Here is a 19,631-nt window from a genome sequence, read left to right as displayed (position 1 = left end):
GATGATACATAACATGGGTGGGGGAGGGGGTAAAGGAAGAATGGAGGAAGGTTGGATTGTGTAGAGGGATATGAGGAGGGGTGGGGAGGGGCCCAGGAGGGGAAAAGAAAGATAATGAAATGAGACAAACATCATTACCCTATGCACATGTTTGATTACACAAACAATGTGACTCTACTTCATGTACAGTCAGAGAAATGAAAAGTTGTACCCTATTTGTGTACAATGAATCAAAAAAATTAAAAAATTTTTTTAAATTTTAAAAATTTAAAAATAAAATATACATAACATAAAAAAATTCATAGGTGAAACTTGAACAAGAGAAAGAATAGTTGTGGGGCTGAGGATGTAGCTCAGTAATAGCTTGCTTGGCAAGTGCAAGGTCCTGGGTTCTATCTCTGGTAGAAAGAAAGAAAGAAAGAAAGAAAGAAAGAAAGAAAGAAAGAAAGAAAGAAAGAAAGAAAGAAAGAAAGAAAGAAAGAAAGAAAGAAAGAAAGAAAGAAAGAAAGAAAGAAAGAAAGAAAGAAAGAAAGAAAGAAAGAAAGAAAGAAAGAAAGAAAGAAAGAAAGAAAGAAAGAAAGAAAGAAAGAAAGAAAGAAAAGAAAGAAAGAAGGAAGGAAGGAAGGAAGGAAGGAAGGAAGGAAGGAAGGAAGGAAGGAAGGAAGGAAGGAAGGAAGGAAGGAAGGAAAGAAGAAAGAAAAGAAAGAAAGAGAAAGAAAGAAAATAAAAAGAACAGTTGTATATCCTCAAAGCATCTTCCCAGATAAGTATTAAATACTTTGATGATTTTAACAAATGTCCACAAATATGTTGATATTCTTCCCAACAGGAGGTATAATTTATTTCCCCAGTCCTTAAGTGTGGAAAAAACTTAGTAATTTGCTTCTATGGAAGGGAAAAAAAAAAATAGTAATTTTATGGTAGAGAAACTTGGCAAACATCACCTTAACCAAGTGATCAAGGTTGGCATCACCAGTAATAATTAGTGCATATTGCTATCATGTACACCTGATAAGATGTAATGAGGACACTCTCTGAAACCAGCCTTAGCTTCCTGAGTCAGACATGGTTGAGCCATGGGATGCTGAGGCCTGACTCTCAAGAACTGGCAGTCATGTGAGACTGTTCCAGATCTCGGGGAGTAGGTGGCCCTGTGTGGGAGTGGCTCACCCTCTGGTTATATGATAGTTTCCCTGAGCAAATGGCTCCCCTGACTCCACCCATCCTGTTCGTCACAGAGGAAGTCCCTCCCATTCCAGGTTCCTTTACCTGTGTGACCATAAAATAAAGGAGTGGTGGGTTACTCCATCTTGTTAGAGGCCAGATCTGGTATGGTCCAATCCATCAGGCCCCCTCTCATTTAAAAAGAGTACTGGCTCTTGTGTGTTTATTGATTAGATGAGTTTTAGGTAATTGATTGATTTATAACCAGCTTAGTCCTTCGGCAGTTAACCCTTTTCTCATCCACACTGGATGTGGCTGAAACCATTTACAAGACACTTCATCTCTGTGATATTCTTCCAGAAAATGTATAACCCCAACCTAATCATGAGAAAATTTCACATAAACCCAAACTGAGGGACTTTCTACAATATCTGACCAGTACTTTTCAAAAATGTCAAGTTCATGAAAAACAGAGAAAATCTGAGAAACTATCACAGACCGAAGGAGATGAAACAGTCCTGATAATCAAATGCAATATGATATTCCACTGAAACCTGGAGCAGAAAAAGAGCATAGGTGGAAAAACTGGGGAAGTGAAAATCAAGCCTGCAGTTTAGTGAACAATGCTATTCCAGTGTTCTTATGTCTGATAAATGTTCCATACTTGGATACACTGCTAATATTAGGAGAAGTCAGGTGAAAGGTACACAAGAATTTTCTGTACTCTCTTTATAACTTGTCTGTAAATCTAAAATTAATTCAAAATATGAAGTTGAGAAAAATATATTAAGATGTCTTCAGTGCCACATAAAAAATCTATGTCTTCTCAGGAGTTTTATAGCTGGATCCAGAAACTAAGTAAGACACGATGTTAAATAAATAAATCCTTTCATTTTTTTAAATAAAAAGAAATAAAAACCACTTGAAACACCAACCACAAGCCATGCCATCTCGGTCTTTTCAACAAAACCTGGGGACATAGCTTATAGATCATGTAGAACTGAAACTCATCATTGTGTTGTTTAGCTTGCTTTTCATCTTTCTAAAGAAATCTCAAGACATTGTGTAGCTCCAGCCTGGGGAAACACTTTGTTCCCATCCAGACCCATAGACCCATAGAAAAACTTCGGCATTAGTACAAAGCAACTTTTATTCTTTCAGAGATACAAATGTATAATGTTACATTCATGCGGCTTTAAAATTACAAGTTTACATAAAATTGTTCCATAAATGCAAAGAAAAAAAAGAATACAAACAAGAAAAACCTGTTAAGGTTTGAATCTGGAATGTCCTTTAAAAGCTCATGTGTTGAAGACTTGGTCCCTAATGCAGCAATGTCCAAAGATAGGGCTTTGGAAAATAATTAGATGATGAGAGCTCTAACTTCATCAGTGGATTAAGTCATTTGATGGATTAATGATTTGAATGGACCTGATAGGAGGTGGAAGGTACTACTACTACTGTAAGCAGGTGGGGCATGATTGAAGAAAGTAAGTCCCTGGGGGTGTGCCCTTGAGAATTATGTCTTATTCCTGGCCTTTTTACCCCACCCCACTTCCTGCCTGCCATAATCTGAGCAGCTTTCCTCTACCGTGCCCTTCAGCCATGATGTTCTGCTTCACCCCAGGCCCAGTGCAATGAATTCAGTCAACTATGGACTGAAACCTCTGAAACTGTGAGCCAAAATAAAATTTTCCTACACTAAGTTGCTCTTGTTGGGTATTTTGTTTAAAGCAATGAAACGCTAACATGCCACCCTTAACAAAAAATAAAAATAAAAAAACAAAAAGAAATAAAAACCCAAATTTTACTTGTATTAGGAATAGTTTATGGAGTGAGAGGAAACAGAGAAAAGAGAGGTGAAGGGAATTTGGTCTTGTTTACTCATCAGAGAAATGAAGATATTGACCTAAATGATGTCTCTCTTTCTCCCTCTTTTTTTTTTTTTTTTTTTTTTGAGGTGGGTTCTGGTTATTTTGCCCAGACTGGTCTCAAACTCCTGAACTCTTGTGACCCTCTTGAGTGCTGGTATTATAAGAACATGCCACTGTGCCTGGATAACATGATCTCTTTATTTTCTCTGAGCTCTAAAATTCTTTAGGTCATGTGAGGTACAAGGGCCCTAAATTCCCGTACGATAGAATATGAAATATACAGAATGCTCTTTTTTTCTAATGTGCCCAGCAAGATGATCCTACCAAATAATAGGTGTTTAATCAGAATTCACCTTATAGTGGTAGCAATCCTCCAGGGTAGATAGCATTGTTCTCTTGTTCATTTTAATGCTCATGTGAGGGTTGAATTTACATACCTGATATGGAAGAGAATACCTGTAACTTGCTCCAAAGTCAAGGCACATTTTGAACTACATAAGTAAGTTAATTTCAATGCAGAATATCTGTTAAAATTCTTAGAAACAGGATCAACTTTCATCTACAAAGCAAAACTGAACATTCTGACAGTGTTCTTATGGAAGATGTTTACTCAAAAAGAACATTTTGTGAGAAGATCACACAGTAGTAGGCACTGTGTTGTTTAATGAAAGATTAGTAACCTGGTCCTTCCCTTTGGGAGATTTGCAGATTAACTGGGAATAAAGTTGTGTATTTATGAATAATGAGAAACACATAAAGTATGGTGTAAAGCAGGCAAGACTTCAAGGCAAATGCTGATTGTTATCCCTCAGTTCTTCAACCTTTGAAGCTGTCTGGGATTGATTAGGTACCTTGACAGGTCTCCTTTTAACCAAAAGAGAAACAAGAATTTCTTTCCAATCAGACTGGTTCCCTGACACATTCCCTTCTTTCCAATAGACAAGATTATACCCTTAGTATATGTTAATATTTAATTCTTTCCTTTGGTTCCTAAACCCACCTTTGTCCCAAATACTGCCTTGGGTCCCTACTTGTCTCCAAATTCCACAACTTAAAACTTACTTTATTCCTAGGGACTCCGACCCCAACGTCACACGCTAAGGATTTGATTCCCTCTTGGGAAAATGCTCAAGATGGCATCACAATACTGATTTTTTTTCCATAGACAGCGTAATCATCATTAGCTCGATAGGCACAAATCGCTTTTCTTTAAATATATTTTTAAAGATGTTGATAGGTCTTTATTTTATTCATTTATTTATATGTGGTGCTGAGGATCGAACCCAGTGCCTCACACATGCCAGGCAAGCACTCTACCACTAAGCCACAACCCCAGCACACAAAATAGCTTTTTTAAAACTACTTACAGGACAACTAAATTATTGGAAAGTATATTTGGGGGAAAATTCAGCAAATGCCCCAGTCTGGACTGTTTTTAATTAAAACACAAGTGATGTTTTTCTTCCTTAAGTTAGATTTCAAATAAGAAGACTTCAATCAAACAAATCACCAAGGACACTGCATTCTAATTTTGCTAAATTTTATTCACAGCTGCTCAACTGTTTACATTTATAGACATCCCCAAACTCATTGCTGCCTCTACAGGGTTGGGAGTTATCATAGGTTAGAGGGTTCATTCAGAAGAATCTCTTCTGGGAGTGTTGTGGTACAGACAAGTCAACTTTAACTATAATTGCAAAAGGAAAAGTGTTGAAGGCCCATTTCTAAGGATCTTTTTTTCTTTAAGCAAAAATTTTAAAATGCATTCAACTTCTTATTTCTCAGGGCTTTTTCCTCCTTTATTACTGGTGTGGTGTCATGATTCCAGGTGACAGCTGTTCTAAGTAAAATGAGTGATCAGCATCAACACTGTTCCAAAGTGTATTTTAATCCTGTTAGTTTGGATCCTTCTTTTTTGAGGAGAATTTAGTATACTTAATTGTAGATGTTTACTTTGTTCTGTTAAAGTTTTATATTCTTTATTAACTTCCCATAGCACAAACGCTGAAGAGAAGGAGTGTAAGAAACCTGTGCCAATGTCAGTCCCCTGGAGCAGAACCAGCTCCTCACAAATGTATAGTGAATGAAAGGAACAGTTTTTTTCCATAATGACAATTGGCATTAGCCTTCTATCCACTACCTTTTGACCTATGTAGAAGAGAGTAACCACTGCATGTCTGGAGATATCTGAAAAATCACACCTTAGGTAGATTCTTCCCAAGGCATGCTTGCCGACCTCAAGGTAAGATTTGCCTTTGCTGATTATGTCCCAACTGTTACTATGGCCAAATTCAAGCATAGCTCCAAAGGGGGAATACTGCCCTTGTTCTGGAAGGAAGTAGCTTACATGCTAAAGAAAGACATGTGCACATGCCAGGAATCAGGATAACACATAAGTGTGGGTATCCTGAGGACCTTGGATCAGGGAATAGTGGTGGAAGGCAGGGACATGAACCTGTGTGGGATGACATGGAGCACTCTGCCACGACTTGCAGCACAGTGTCCTGGCAAGGACTCCTGTATCCTATCCAACATGTTGCTAGGATGGGTCTTTGAAGCTTGTGCATGATGACGGCCTACTGCAAATAAGATAGAGATGCTGGAACTGTTGTGGCACAGTATTGAGAAAAGGGTTCTAAAGATTCAAGGAAGTAAAAAAATATCAGAATGAACAGCAGTTTATATTCCTCATTTTACCCCAGGGTTTCATTAACACTCTTGCTTTCTGTCACAATATAAACCATGGGATGTTGGTGCTCTTAACATTTTATAGAATATAATTCTGATCTAACAAATTAATGACATCATACTAGCTGGACCTGATGAATATATTGGCCACGGAAAAAAAACTCTAAATGCCCTGAAAAGGCATATGCATAAAGTCTAGAAGGGTCTAGGAGAGAGATGATAAATATATGATTATCACTGATGGTCTCAGGACCAGCTGTAGTCATAAGGACTATAGAAATGAAAGAAGAGGAATTTATTTGACCATTTTCTACATGTGACTTTATATCATCTCCATACAGCAACAACCAGTTCTGGTTGCACAACTCTGCAAAAATTTAATCTGTTAGCACTTCACCTACGCCCACATTTTGTAATTGTTGCTTCCAACCCTGGGGACTCTGTAATAATGAGGTGTAGAATGATAAACAAGCCACTTGCCACTCATGAACAAATGTAAGTGAAAGGTAGTTAACAGTGACAGGGCACGGTGTGTTTTAATATGGCTCAGAGTCATTGGACAAATGCTCCCTTTTTTTCTTCTCCCAGCTGAGCAGTTTTAAGATGCGGTTTATAAATTGGCTCCTCAGAATGTCTTGGCAGGACTGAGCATCAGCTACCCACAGTGGCTTCCAAATCAATAATTGCTTTTCAGTTTTCCTTTATTTCACTTCTCATTTCTTCTTCCTGGGGTGCTTCTTAAATAGAATACCTACATGTGAGATTCTGCTTTTCCTAGAGGGGGAAGAGGGAAAATCCAAAATAAGATTATTCTTCAGTGACCTTGTCATGTTACTCCACTTATTTGGGAGAACTTCATCTTCTATGGCCACATGATCTAAATGGGAATCACCATATTCTTAGGTAAATTTGTCTCCTTGGCTACAGTAGTTTGTCAAGGCATAGACATGGAACACAGGATGGACCACACAGAGTACTTCCAAAATTTTCTATGACTGGAGCTACTGGAAGAAATAGCCTTCCTTTCTTGTTATAGAACTATAAATATGTAGGTTTTCAGCTACTTGCAGGCATGTCCCTTATGACTTGAAGAAATTGGTCTAAGAGAATGAAGCTGACACCAGAGAAATTTGAAGGCAGAATATAAAGTGAGAATCCCAGAATACTCTGCATCGGTCATTCTTAAATCTGAATCTCACAACCATACACAATTCTGTGTGTATCACAATCAGTTTCTTTTTAAAATTTCAATTGGATTTCTTTCACTTGTAACTTAAAGAAATTTTATATGCCAATAAATTATAAATACTTCATAGGAATCATGTTTTTAAAATAAGCCTCATGTGTGTCTCTAACTTCAGTAAAATAATTTTATTCTACAAATATCTCCATTTCATACTAGGAAACATGACTAGGAAACATAAATAGTTGAGGAGCACTGTGGGTTTGGCTATTCAATAGACCAACCACTTGTAAAATTATGTGCCCTGGAGCAAGTGACTTCAATTACTCAGCCTAGTTTCCTCATTTATATCATCAGTGTTCTGTACAGGGAAACAAACCACCTTAGGTATTTCAAGTGAAAGAGATTGAGTACAAGGAATTTGATACTTCCAAAATCATTGTTTGCTCAGGAAGACTAAAAGTCAGGAAGATCACCACTTGCTATTACATTATCACACTGCTCCTTTTGCAATTCAAATATCAGAAAGTATCACAGACCCTCATAGACCAGAGCTTCTTTGCATCCTCAAGACTGAGCATTACTGGCAGAGAACAAACTCTGGCCTGACTTGCAAAATTTCACATCCACCAAAGTCATGCCTCCTGGAAAAATGGTGTCAACATCCCCTCCCTCTTTTAAATATTTTCAGTGTGTCCTGTGGGCAGAATTTAAACTGCATCCAGAAGGCTTCTGGTCCCTTTAACACAACGTAAAACATAGAAGGGGGTGGAACTAAATGTTGATTGACAATAAACAATATGCATACTTCAGAGGATGAGGGATGACTAAATGTGATTACACACAACAGTGGGACAGAGTAGGAATTAAAGAATATAGGACTAAAAAAAATCAGACAAAGTGGCATTACCATGGTGAAAAACTCCATTATACATAATTTTTCTTTAACATATAGAACATATATGTTCTATATATGTATATATATTCTTGTTCTACATATAGAACAAGAATAATCAGCCATTTCTATGAATATACAAAAGACAGAACATTTTTGTGCCATTGTATTCTACATGTATTTGCCTTAATCTATGTAACAGCCATGAGATATAGATACTATTGCCCCCATTTTATAGAAAAACAAGATTTTTAAGTACTACGTGATTTTCTCTAATTTACATAGTAAGTGGAAGAAATAAACTTTGAACTTGTTTCTTTCTAACTTCAAGGTTCATGGTCTTTCTTCTGTACCAGGATAAATTGTATCAGAAATACAGAGGGCCTCTGGAGTATAAATAAATTAATCCTACTTGGGGAAATCTGGGAAAACTTTTGAAGGAAGCAAGCTTTAGGCCTGGCCTTTTGAAGAATTCAAAGGGGACTATGGAGAAAGAAAAACATTTCAATGAAGGACTCATGTGGAGGTCAGAGTGGAAGCAGGTGTGGGCGGCTCCAGCAGAAGAAACCATGGCTGACTGCCAAAGTGTTTGGTTTATGGGCAAATTCCTCCTGACCTTAGCCAACCCAGGAGGTGCGTTGAACTCTGCCTTACATAATGTGGGTACAGAGCTGTTATCTTTGATCAATTCCATGCAGTATAGGACATTGTGGGCAGTGCAGGGGGGAACTCACTTTGTCAGCCTTTGGGTACAGAAAACACCACCCAGGACTACGACATGCCAGTCATCACTGGTAACAAAGAATTACGGAATGTCAGCATCATATTGTGTGCCCCCTCAGGCCATTGCTAGCCAGTTTCCTCCTATGTTTACCAGCACACAAGAGAACTAGGATGAGTATATGTTGCCATCTGTCACCACAGACATCCTCAAGTCAGTAGTGGCTCGCACTGATACTGGACAGCTAATCGCCCCAAGAGAGCTGATCTCCATGAAGGTGAGCAATGACTTTACAGAGCCAGCAGCAACCTTTGGGCTCATCCTGGATTATATGTCTTTGATACATTTGACCTTAGGAAGACATTCACAGAAGCAGTGGAAGACAAACAGGTGACTCAGCAGGAGTCAGAAGCCAAGTCTAGGTGGAAAAACTGAGCAGCAGAAGAAGGCAACTATCATCTCTGCAAAGGGTGACTCCAAGGCACCCAGCCAATCACCAAATTACTTGCTGCTGCAGGTGATGGCCTGACTGAGTGAGCAGCACAAGCTAGAAGCTGCAGTGGACACTGCATGTGCACCCTTGCACTCTGGGAGCATCTCCTAGCCACAGGCAGGGCTGTCCATGCTCCTCCAGCTGCTCCAGTGATGCCTGCCTACCTGTGCCTCCTTAGCCCGGATGATCCCGAGGCTGCCTTCCTTCTGGTCCGACTCCAGAAATGTCATGACTGGTTTAAAGTGAAGAAAATAAAAGTAGAGTCAGATTTCTGAGAAAGAGAGAGAGAGGAAGAGAGAGAGAGAGAGAGAGAAGAAGAAGAAGAAGAGGAAGGAGGAGGAGGAGGAGGAGAAAAAAAGAGGAGGAGGAAGAGGAGGAGGGAAAAAAAGAGGAGGAGGAGGAGGAGGGAGGGAAGAAAGAAAAGGAAAAACATTATTCCAGGTAGAGGATGAAACTAGAGAGAGGAAAGTGTAAAGCATATCTGGGGAGAGATGAGTGGTTTGGGGCCTCCTACTTCAAAAGGCAAAAAAGCATGTTTCAGACCAAGTTCAATGAGGCCAGCAGACCAAGGAGAACTGCAATAGAGGACTGCCATTGCTTGCCAGTGTATCCTCCAGGTGCAGCATAGCACCTGGCACACAGAATATTTAATGAATATTTGTTGAATCAGTTGGTTGACAATGAGCCTAGGAATATGGCTGATTAAAGATTTAAAGAGCTGAGAATGCTCAGCCAGGTATGAACTTTATTCCAGGTGCAATAGAAGTCACCTGAGGATTGCAAAATAGGATAATCATATCACTGAATCTGTGAAAACATGTTCCTAGGCAGCCATGTGTAGGAGGTACTGGAGGAGATGACCAAAGGTGAAATATACATATATATGTGTGTGTGTGTGTGTGTGTGTGTGTGTGGTGTGTGTGTGTGGTGTGTGTATTTGTGTGGTTCACATGGAGGATGGGATTACAACTGTGAAAATAGGTTAATTTTAAACAACGTAGGTCATTGAATGAGAAACTGTAGCTTGAGTAATACCCAAAATCAAATTATGATTTAGTATATAAACAGTACTTTCAAAAGAACATTGTCAGATATTAGGTAAAGTTATTTCACACATTCTTTTCTCAAAAAAACTGGTGAAAATTTTGTAGAAAATAAATGCTAATATTTGCTTAATTAATAAGGGGTCTATCCATAGTAAGTATAATTATTTTAAAATGAAAAACATTCTTAGAAAAGTTTAGAAGTTACCTGGAACAAATAGCTTACAAATTATTTTGCAGATACCCTTACATAATCATGGCTTATTATAAAAAAAAGAATATTACATAATCACAATGATGTCCACTTGATGACTTTCACCCATGCAGAGTAAAGGTTGCTATTTTTTCTTCCATAAACATGCTTTATGAAAGCCTGATACTGTGTTTGAATATTTTCCTTGGTTAAGTATAAAAGATTTGGTTTCATGAAGGTAAACCCAAACTGGGTTTGTGAAAAGGGCTCTAGAAATGAAATTCTTCATAATAGAAGAGTTGGAGTTCTTTAGGCCATCAAGAAGGGAAGCGGTGGGATGAGGAGGGAAGATAGAGGCCAAGAAAGGGAGAGGGGACAGTAAAGTCCTGAGTGACCTGGTGCAGCATAGAATGGGGCGGAGGTATCCAAGAACTTGTAGAAATAGGAGCAGCCAACTGAGTGCTTTTTAAAAAAAAATGTTTGGATGAAGACACTACCACTGCTTCTGATCACCACAAAAGCAATAGTGAGTAATAGATGAGAGGGGTTATCTGAAGCTGCTCAAGCTGCTCAAGCCTGATGTTCAACAGAGGCTCAGAGAAGTGATCTGCCCAAGATGACAGTATGTCAAGTAGGAGAGTCAGAATAAATGCCCAACCTGTCTTACCCTGTCACTGGACAGAGCACTGGGGAGAGTATCAGACTGTCCTTAAATTGTGCAGTAGAGATTCAAGCATATCTCAGCAAGAAAAGTTTCACATGGAAAGCTTACAAATACAGAACCAAAGGTAAACAGTCTACCTGAGTACATGTACTGAAAGGAAAAAGCAAAGTAAAGACCTAAACTTCTGCCAGCACTTGGGAGGCTGAGGTAGGAGGGTTATGAGTTCAAAACCAACCTCAGCAACTTAGCAAGGCCCTGAGCAATGTAGCAATATCCTGTCTCAAAACAAAAATTTAAAAAGACTGGGGACGTTGCTCAGTAGTTAAGGCTCCTGGGTTCAATCCCTGGTACCAAAGAGGGGTATGAAGAAAGAAAGAAACAGAGAGAGGGGGGGGGGGAGGGAGGGAAAAGAAAGAAAAAGAAAGAAAAGAAAGAAAGAAAGAAAGAAAGAAAGAAAGAAAGAAAGAAAGAAAGAAAGAAAGAAAGAAAGAAAAAAAGAAAGAGAAGGAAGGAAGCAGCTAAACTTCTTATAGCAGCCCCAAGGGCGGAAGGAAGGAAGGAAGGAAGGGAGCTAAACTTCTTATAGCAGCCCCAAGTAATCATCACAGTCTGAGACCTAACTCTGAAAATTAAATAGACTAAAAGAAATGTTGATCATAGACAATCTTAACTGGTCCAGTGGATTCCTTTAGTCATCAAATATTAAATTTACTGCTCAGAAGATCCAAATTGTTTTTTATTTATAATCCTCATATTAACCCAAAGGATTCAGAAAGTAAAAAAAGTTACTATAAGCATCCTATAACATTTCAACTGCCTTTCACTGAATAAATTGTGTATAATAACCTATGATATTATTACATCTATACTTGTATTTCCCCATCCACTTCCACTTTGCATCCTTTCAAACTACCTTATAAATAGTATTAGTGAGTGTGCTGAATTGAATTGATAGTATCCCTGGAACTAATAATGTAAATAGACAAGAATAAAACCTAAGTTGTCTTAGTAATTCAATGTTTGCTTTTAAAAGGGTAACGATGCAAATTTGGAATGGAAACACCATTTGCCCCAGCTATCCCACTCTTTGGTTTATACCCAAAGGACTTAAAATCAGCATACTACAGCAATACAGTCACATCAATGTTTATAGCAGCTCAATTCACAGTAGCTAAACTATAGAACCAACTTAGATGCCCCTCAACAGATAAATGGTTAAAGAAAATGTGGCATATATATACAATGGACTATTACTCAGTCATGAAGAAGAATGAAATTATGGCATTTGTAAGTAAATGGATGGAGCTGGAGAATATCATGCTAAGTGAAATAAACCAAACCTAAAAAACTGAAGCCTGAATGTTTTCTTTGAAAAGTGGATGCTGATCCATAATGGCAGGGGGGTGGGTAAGGGAAGAATGAAGGAACTTTAGATTGGGCAGAGGGGAGAGAGGGGAAGGAAGGGGGTGTAGGGGTGGAAAGGACAGTGGAATGAGATGGACATTATTACCCTATATACATGTACGATCATACTACCAGTGTGACTCTGTACCATGTTCAACCAGAGAAATGAGAAGTTGTGCTCTGTTTGTGTACAATGTGTCAAAATGCATTCTGCTGTTATGTATAACTAGTTAGAACAAATTAAAAAATAAAAAAGGGTAACAATGCATTTATGAAACTCTAGACTTACTGTTTCCATAATGAAATTTAAATAGAATTTATAACAACCTATGTGGATATCACATTTTGCTTCTAAGGAGCTGTTACTCACCATGGCCATCAAGACCACACCATTTAAGTTATAGATGGCCACAGACATTCTATCCACAGACAGCCCAGAGAGAGGTATGTTCAGTTGCTGGTTTTGCTTAGAAGGGAGAAGCAGCTCCTGAAGCTCTGGGGAATTTCTTTGTTTCTTTAAAAATTGTATGCAAAATACATTGAGAGAGAAAGGGATTATAAAAGTAATCTGTTAACTTCTAAAAATTTGGAAACTTTAGATATATATTAAATATGAAGAAGAAAATCAATATACTCTCAAAACATTTCCATAAATATCCTTCCAATTTTTCCCAACTACTTTTTTCACAGTAAAGATCACATTATACATTTGATTTGATATTCTGCTCTATGCCATATCTCTGTACATGTTTCCCCGCCATATATAAGAGCTCAGGGCAAGTTCTTAGTGACACAGATAAGCATTGCCTAAAATTAGATCAGGGTGACAAGCCTCAGGTTGTGGGTAATGATTGCCAGCAGATTCATTATGTTAGACATAGGGGCTTTGGAAGATTTGGAACTGATCTTCCTTGGAAGATTAGTTACACACATATTTCATGGGCAGGAAAACAGAATGCACTCATGTTTAAGGCGCTGATTGAGAAATGCAGAAGACTTTCATGCCATCAGGTGTGCGACACCCAAAGCAATAACAAATGGCAGAGGAGTGGTGACTGTGGTTGCCCATTGGGTGATAAGTGATTTGCGCAGCAGTCTGTTCACAGTTCCTGGCCATCTTTCTTTTTATTATTATTATTTTTATTTAGTTTTTAATTTTTTATAGACTGCATTTTGATTCATTGTACACAAATGGGGTTCATCATTTCGTTTCTATGGTTGTGCACAATGTAGATTCCTACCATTCGGGAAATCATACGTGTACATAGGGAAACGATGTCTGTCTCCTTCCGCCATTTTTCGTTTTCTTCTACATATTCTAAAGTTCCCCCATTCTTCTCTTGTTCTCCACCCCCACCCCCATTCTATATCATCCTCCTGGCCATCTTTCTTCTTGTCTGCTCCACAAGTGTTCTCGGGGCATGTTAGTTCTCTTTCTTCTCAGCTTGTATTTCCCTCCCTCCCCCTCCCCTCCTCCTCCTCCCCCCCTCCCTCTCCCTCTCCCTCTCCCTCTCTCTCTCCTTATTCTGGAGTCACCTAAGGTGGTGTGAAAAAAAAAAAAATCAAAGGTCTTTTTCCACTGTGTGACTATTTTATTTGCTCAGGGCCCCTTCTACACTTCTGGAATGCTAGGGCCAAAGGGATCCCTTCTGTTCTCTAACATTCACTTCTAAGTATGACCACTTACCTTTTCTCTGGGTTGAGAGAATGCCCTACTGCTCTGCTCTGGAATGAGTCCCCCTGAAATGTTTCGGAGATAGAAAAGATTTGATCTTTTTAGATATACATGGCTTTTTAGATATACATGATGTACATGAGTGTATTTTAACATATTATACACACATGAAGTATAACCTCTTATTAGGAGCCCATTCTTGTGATGTGGAGCTTCACTCGTGGATTCATATATGGACATAGGAAACTTATGTCTGATTCATTCTACTGCCTTTCCTATTCCCATCCCCCCCTTCCCTTCATTCCCCTTTGTCTAATCCACTGAACTGCTGTTCTCCCCTCCCCCACTTACTGTGTGTTAGCATCTACATATCAGAGAGAACGTTCAGCCTTTGGTTTTTTTGGGCAGAGAGAGCAAGATTTAATCTGCCCGGATCTAATTCCTGCTATAGGAAAACTCAACTCTCAGATTCGTCTTTGCAGCTAACGCTCTGCTTCCTGTTCCTAGCTGCCCCCAAAGTTATCCACAGTGACCATCAATCTTTTAAACAAGTCTAGCCTCTGAGCAATGTATCTGGTCTTCATGGGTTCCCTGCCTTTCACAACTGGGTGGACATGTAGTTCCTCAGCTCTTCTTGCATCTACTGGTGTCTTTGGAGAGAGACTCAGGCTTTTGGCTTTAACTTTGGTCAGCATGGCTTCTCCTGAGGGATCTGAGAGCCACTCACATCTTTGAGTGGTCTGTGTGCATCAAATAGGAACCCCTGTGACTTGGGAAATTAGCATTCACTTTGCCAGGGCTTTCAGAATTTTCCTGGTACATCTGGGTCTGCTGGGCCTGGGAAGCAGAGTAAGTCCCCTGATCCTCCTGAACAGTTATGGTCTCAAGGCATCGTGCTTCACTTCAGAAACATCTCCACAGAGCTAGGATTGATACCTGCTTTAAGCAAAATGCCAGTGTCAGAAGCTGACTCACAGAGGGATGAAGCCAAGGTGGCGGGTGTTGCCTAGGATAAAAAATATTTACATTAACTACCATTATGGAGCCCCCAGGATGGGCCATGTTCTCAACATTCATTATTTCATTTTAATCATTATAGCAACTGTGCAAAAATAGGTTTTTAATTAATCCTAATCACAGATAGATAGAAACTGAGACAAACTGAGTGACTTTCCTGAAGGCGTACTACTAATGAATAGCAATTGAAATTCAAACCCAGGTCTGTTTGACTCCAAGTCCTTAATCACCACGATAACAGCCTTTTTCAGAGAAAACAAAGATCGACTTCACTTGCAGTAAAAGCCAAGTCGTGTTGTTATTAAACAGGTTATTTGGAAACTGCACTGATCAGTCAATGATTTACAGGGTCCAACTTAATGCAAGGTACATTGGTAGGTCAGAGAAGGACAAGTCAAATTATGATATGGTCCTTGCCTTGAAGTTGGAGAGATGACATCAAACCAAATACTGAATAAAAATGCAAGATATAAAGAACAATGTTAGGCAATAACGCAAGAGATACAACATATAACACTTACAGGTAATTAGTGTGTATCAAACTCTTTTTTAAGTACTTTATCATAAATCATTTTCTTATTGTGGTAGAAAATGCATAGCATAATATTTACCATTTTTAAGTGTACAATTTAGCAGTGCTACATTTACATTGCTATGCAACTATGACCACTATCCAGCTCTAGAATTTTTTTTATCATCTTATTCTGAATCTCCGTACCCAGGCAACAATAATTTCCAGTTTTCCCTTTCCCCTACCCTCTGCTAACTACTGTTCTACTTTTTGTCTCTATGAATTTGACTATTCTAGACACATAAGTGGAATCATAGAATATGTGTCTTTTCATGTCTGGCTTATTTCATTTAATGTAATGCTTTTTAAAGAAGGAATTGGGGGTTGGGGATGACGCTCAGTGGTAGAGCACTTGCCTAGCATGAGTGAAGCCCTGAGTTTGATCTCCAGTGCCACAAAAGAAAAAAGAAAAAAGGAAAAGGAAAAGGAATTCATTAATGGATTAATGAATAAACAAAATGCCATTTATACATGCAATTTTGTTTGTCCACTTGTCTGTTGATGGATATTTGGGTTTTCCATGCACTTTTACAAAAATTAACCTGTGAAGTTACTGTTGTCCCCATTATCAGATGAAGAACCCAAGGTTGAGACAGATTAATGAATTGACCGAGCAAGTTGTGAATTTGACTCCAAGTAAGAGAGCCTGAAGTCTTAACCATTCTACTCTGCTATCCCTGTGTTTTTAAGTGGGGCTATAGGAAACCAGGTGAGATTCCCCCACAGGTTAGGCTGGGATAGGAGCCCTTCACAGAAGCTGTGGCTCTATCTCTAAGCATTAAGGGACATGAAAGATTTAAATAGACTGTGGACTACAAGAAGCAAGGTATGAGAGTGTGGGGTCAAAACTTATTTTGAGAGAAAGGATTTCATAAGGGCCTGTAGGACCAACCATTTTCCACAAGGGAGATCATGTTCCAAGCAAAATACCTGCTTAAAGATAAAAAGGCAAACGATTACTCAAGCTCTTCCACACAGCCTACTTGGCAGGGAACTGACTGGTCAGGACTATTTCCTTAAAAATCAGTCACTGGGCATGACAAACCAAAAGTTTTGAAAGTTGAACATACATCTTCCCTAAAATTTGTCAGTACATTTAACTTTTTAATCATATGACATTTTAAGTGCCCTCGAAGTCCTGACCATTTAAAGAAACATGTCATTTCTTTTTAAGTAGTGTGGATGACAGGCTGTCCCTGTTTCATCACTTCATAGTTCATGCATCATTGATCAACACTATCTAAGCACATCCATCTTTTCACTGCTTTACCTCCCAGCGTGATTCTTTCTGCTGAGGTCTGAGTAGAAGTCAAGAACAATCGATAAGTTGCCTAGAGCCACTAGTACTCTAATGATAGCTCTCTGAGACTCTAAGACAGTGAACCAGCTCCCTGGGAGCAAAACTTCAGTCTTTTATTTTCTCAGGTTCCTCAGATCCTGGCACAGCCACCCAGGACTTGAAAATACAGTCTGGTGAATGGCATGGAACCAGAGACTGCCTGAAACGAAGACAACACCCTCATTTGGACGTGGCCACTCTGACCGTATGATAAGAAGCAAATTATTTACATTTTTCTGGAAGTCAGTCTCTTTATTTGAAAAAATACACATCATAATGCCTGTTTATTGCCCTTTTATTTCTCAACCCATGACTCTTCCACTAGCGTATTTTTGCACGAAAGAAACACACATCTAGCAAATGGGAAACCCACACCCCAATCCAACACAGCTGGTGTGGTTCCACTAAACTCTAGATACTCAACTGAGAACACTCAGCAACTATATCGAAGGTTAATGCCTGACTAATACTGTCTGGGGACAGAATATGGTAAACTCAGCAAAGGCAGGCAAAACACTACCAGACATGGGGAGTTTTTGTTTAGCAACAACAGAATTTCAGTTTAGGGTGATGAAAGAGTCCTGAAGACAGATACTGGTCAAGACTGTGTTACTCTGTGACTGAACTTATAGTCCCTAAGCTGTACTTTTGAAAACGGTTAAAATCCATGCCTGTAATCCCAGTGACTGGGTTGGAGGAGGTTGAGGTAGGAGGATCACAAGTTCAAAGACAGCCTCAACAACTTAGCTAGGCCCTAAGCAACCTAGTGAGACCCTGTCTCAATGGTTAAATGCCCCTGAGTTCAATCCCCTATACCAAAACAAAAAACAAAATGAGAAAATAAAAATGGTTAAAATCACAAATTTAAATTTTTTTCATAATAAAAAATGCTATGGTATTCCCATAACATTCTATATTTTATGACTCCTCTGGAGTCAAAATAAGAATTACAAATAAAACAGCTTGGGGTTGGGATTGTGGCTTAGTGGTAGAGCGCTTGCCTAGCATGTATGAGGCACTGGGTTTGATTCTCAGCACCACATATAAATAAAGATTCATCAACAATGAATAAAAAGTTAAGTAAAATTTAGAAAAATAAATAAATAAAGCAGCTTGAGTTTTCTAAGCTTTATTGGGAAGCCAATTATAGGGCTGATTGGCAACCTATGACATGAGTTGGCACAAAATGATGAAATGTCCCATAGAAACGCATCCCCTTTACCTGCCACTCCCTTTCTCCCTCCTCCCCACCCTGCCCAACCTCTCTTTGGAATCTAATTGGGAAATAGTGGACTCAGGTGTGAGCAAGGTGGAAGTAGGAAGTTGAAGGGCTGGGCGGGCAGCAGCTGTGATGCAGTAATTGCCAGGGCCATGAGGGAGGAGTCCAGAGTGGAGGCCTTGAGGATTCAAGGCAAGCCTGAGGTGTTGTCATAAAACAGAAAATAGGAGCAAGCAGATGCTATAAATGAAGGACAGAGCAAAGATGCGGCAGGAGGTGAGAAGGACAGTTAGGTAGAAGAAACAAGTTCTAGCGCTCTACAACACAGTGACTCTCTTTCACAACAATTTATTATACATTTTATAAAGAACAAAAAGAAGAATTTGAAGGCTTCCAGCACAAAGAAACAATAAATGTTCAAAGAGATGGACATGCTAATTACCCTGATTTGATCTGTACATTGTATACATGTATCAAATGATCACACCATGCCCCATAAAGAGGTATGATTCTTATGTGTCGATTGAAAACTGCAAATAAGTAAATAATTTTTAAAAGGTATGAACTCTTATTACAGTGAATTAAACTGTTTCCCAAACTCTGAACTCTAGTGCAGGGTGGTTCCCCCCTCATGCGACTTTATTAACATTTCTTATCATTGCATTTAAAGTCTTATTATAAGGAGTTTACATAGATGTCTTGAAAACACAAATCTGAGAATGTTGCTTAAAAAATGTACTGCGAATTTTCTTATTTCAGGAATTGAACAGTAAAGAGGAAAAAAAGAAAGGGACGTACATAGGAAGAGAGGAGGCAGAGAGGAAGAAGGGAGGGAGGAAGGAAGACAGGATAGTTGCATAAGCAGCTAGACCCCAAGAGGAGCTAGCAAGAGGGAAGTAGCTGACTAGGGTTAGCAGAGAAGAGCCCTACAGTGAGGTCCCTCAAGGCCTGCTGCCCCCACTGTGTTCTTCATACAGCCCATCAACTTCAATTAATTTTTAAAGAAACAAAGAAATTCCCCAGAGCTTCAGGAGCTGCTTCTCCCTTCTAAGCAAAACCAGCAACTGAACATACCTCTCTCTGGGCTGTCTGTGGATAGAATGTCTGTGGCCATCTATAACTTAAATGGTGTGGTCTTGATGGCCATGGTAACAGCTCCTTAGAAGCAAAATGTGATATCCACATAGGTTGTTATAAATTCTATTTAAATTTCATTATGGAAACAGTAAGTCTAGAGTTTCATAAATGCATTGTTACCCTTTTTTATTTTTTAATTTGTTCTAACTAGTTATACATAACAGCAGAATGCATTTTGACACATTGTACACAAACAGGCACAACTTCTCATTTCTCTGGTTGAACATGGTACAGAGTCACACTGGTAGTATGATCGTACATGTATATAGGGTAATAATGTCCATCTCATTCCACAGTTAAGATATGTGTGGATTTCCATGCATAATGTCCCTGCAAAGGCAAAAGCACTAT

Source organism: Sciurus vulgaris (genome assembly GCF_902686455.1).
Source record: "Sciurus vulgaris genome assembly, chromosome: 1".
NCBI lineage: Eukaryota > Metazoa > Chordata > Mammalia > Rodentia > Sciuridae > Sciurus > Sciurus vulgaris.
This window is presented reverse-complemented; position numbering follows the sequence as displayed.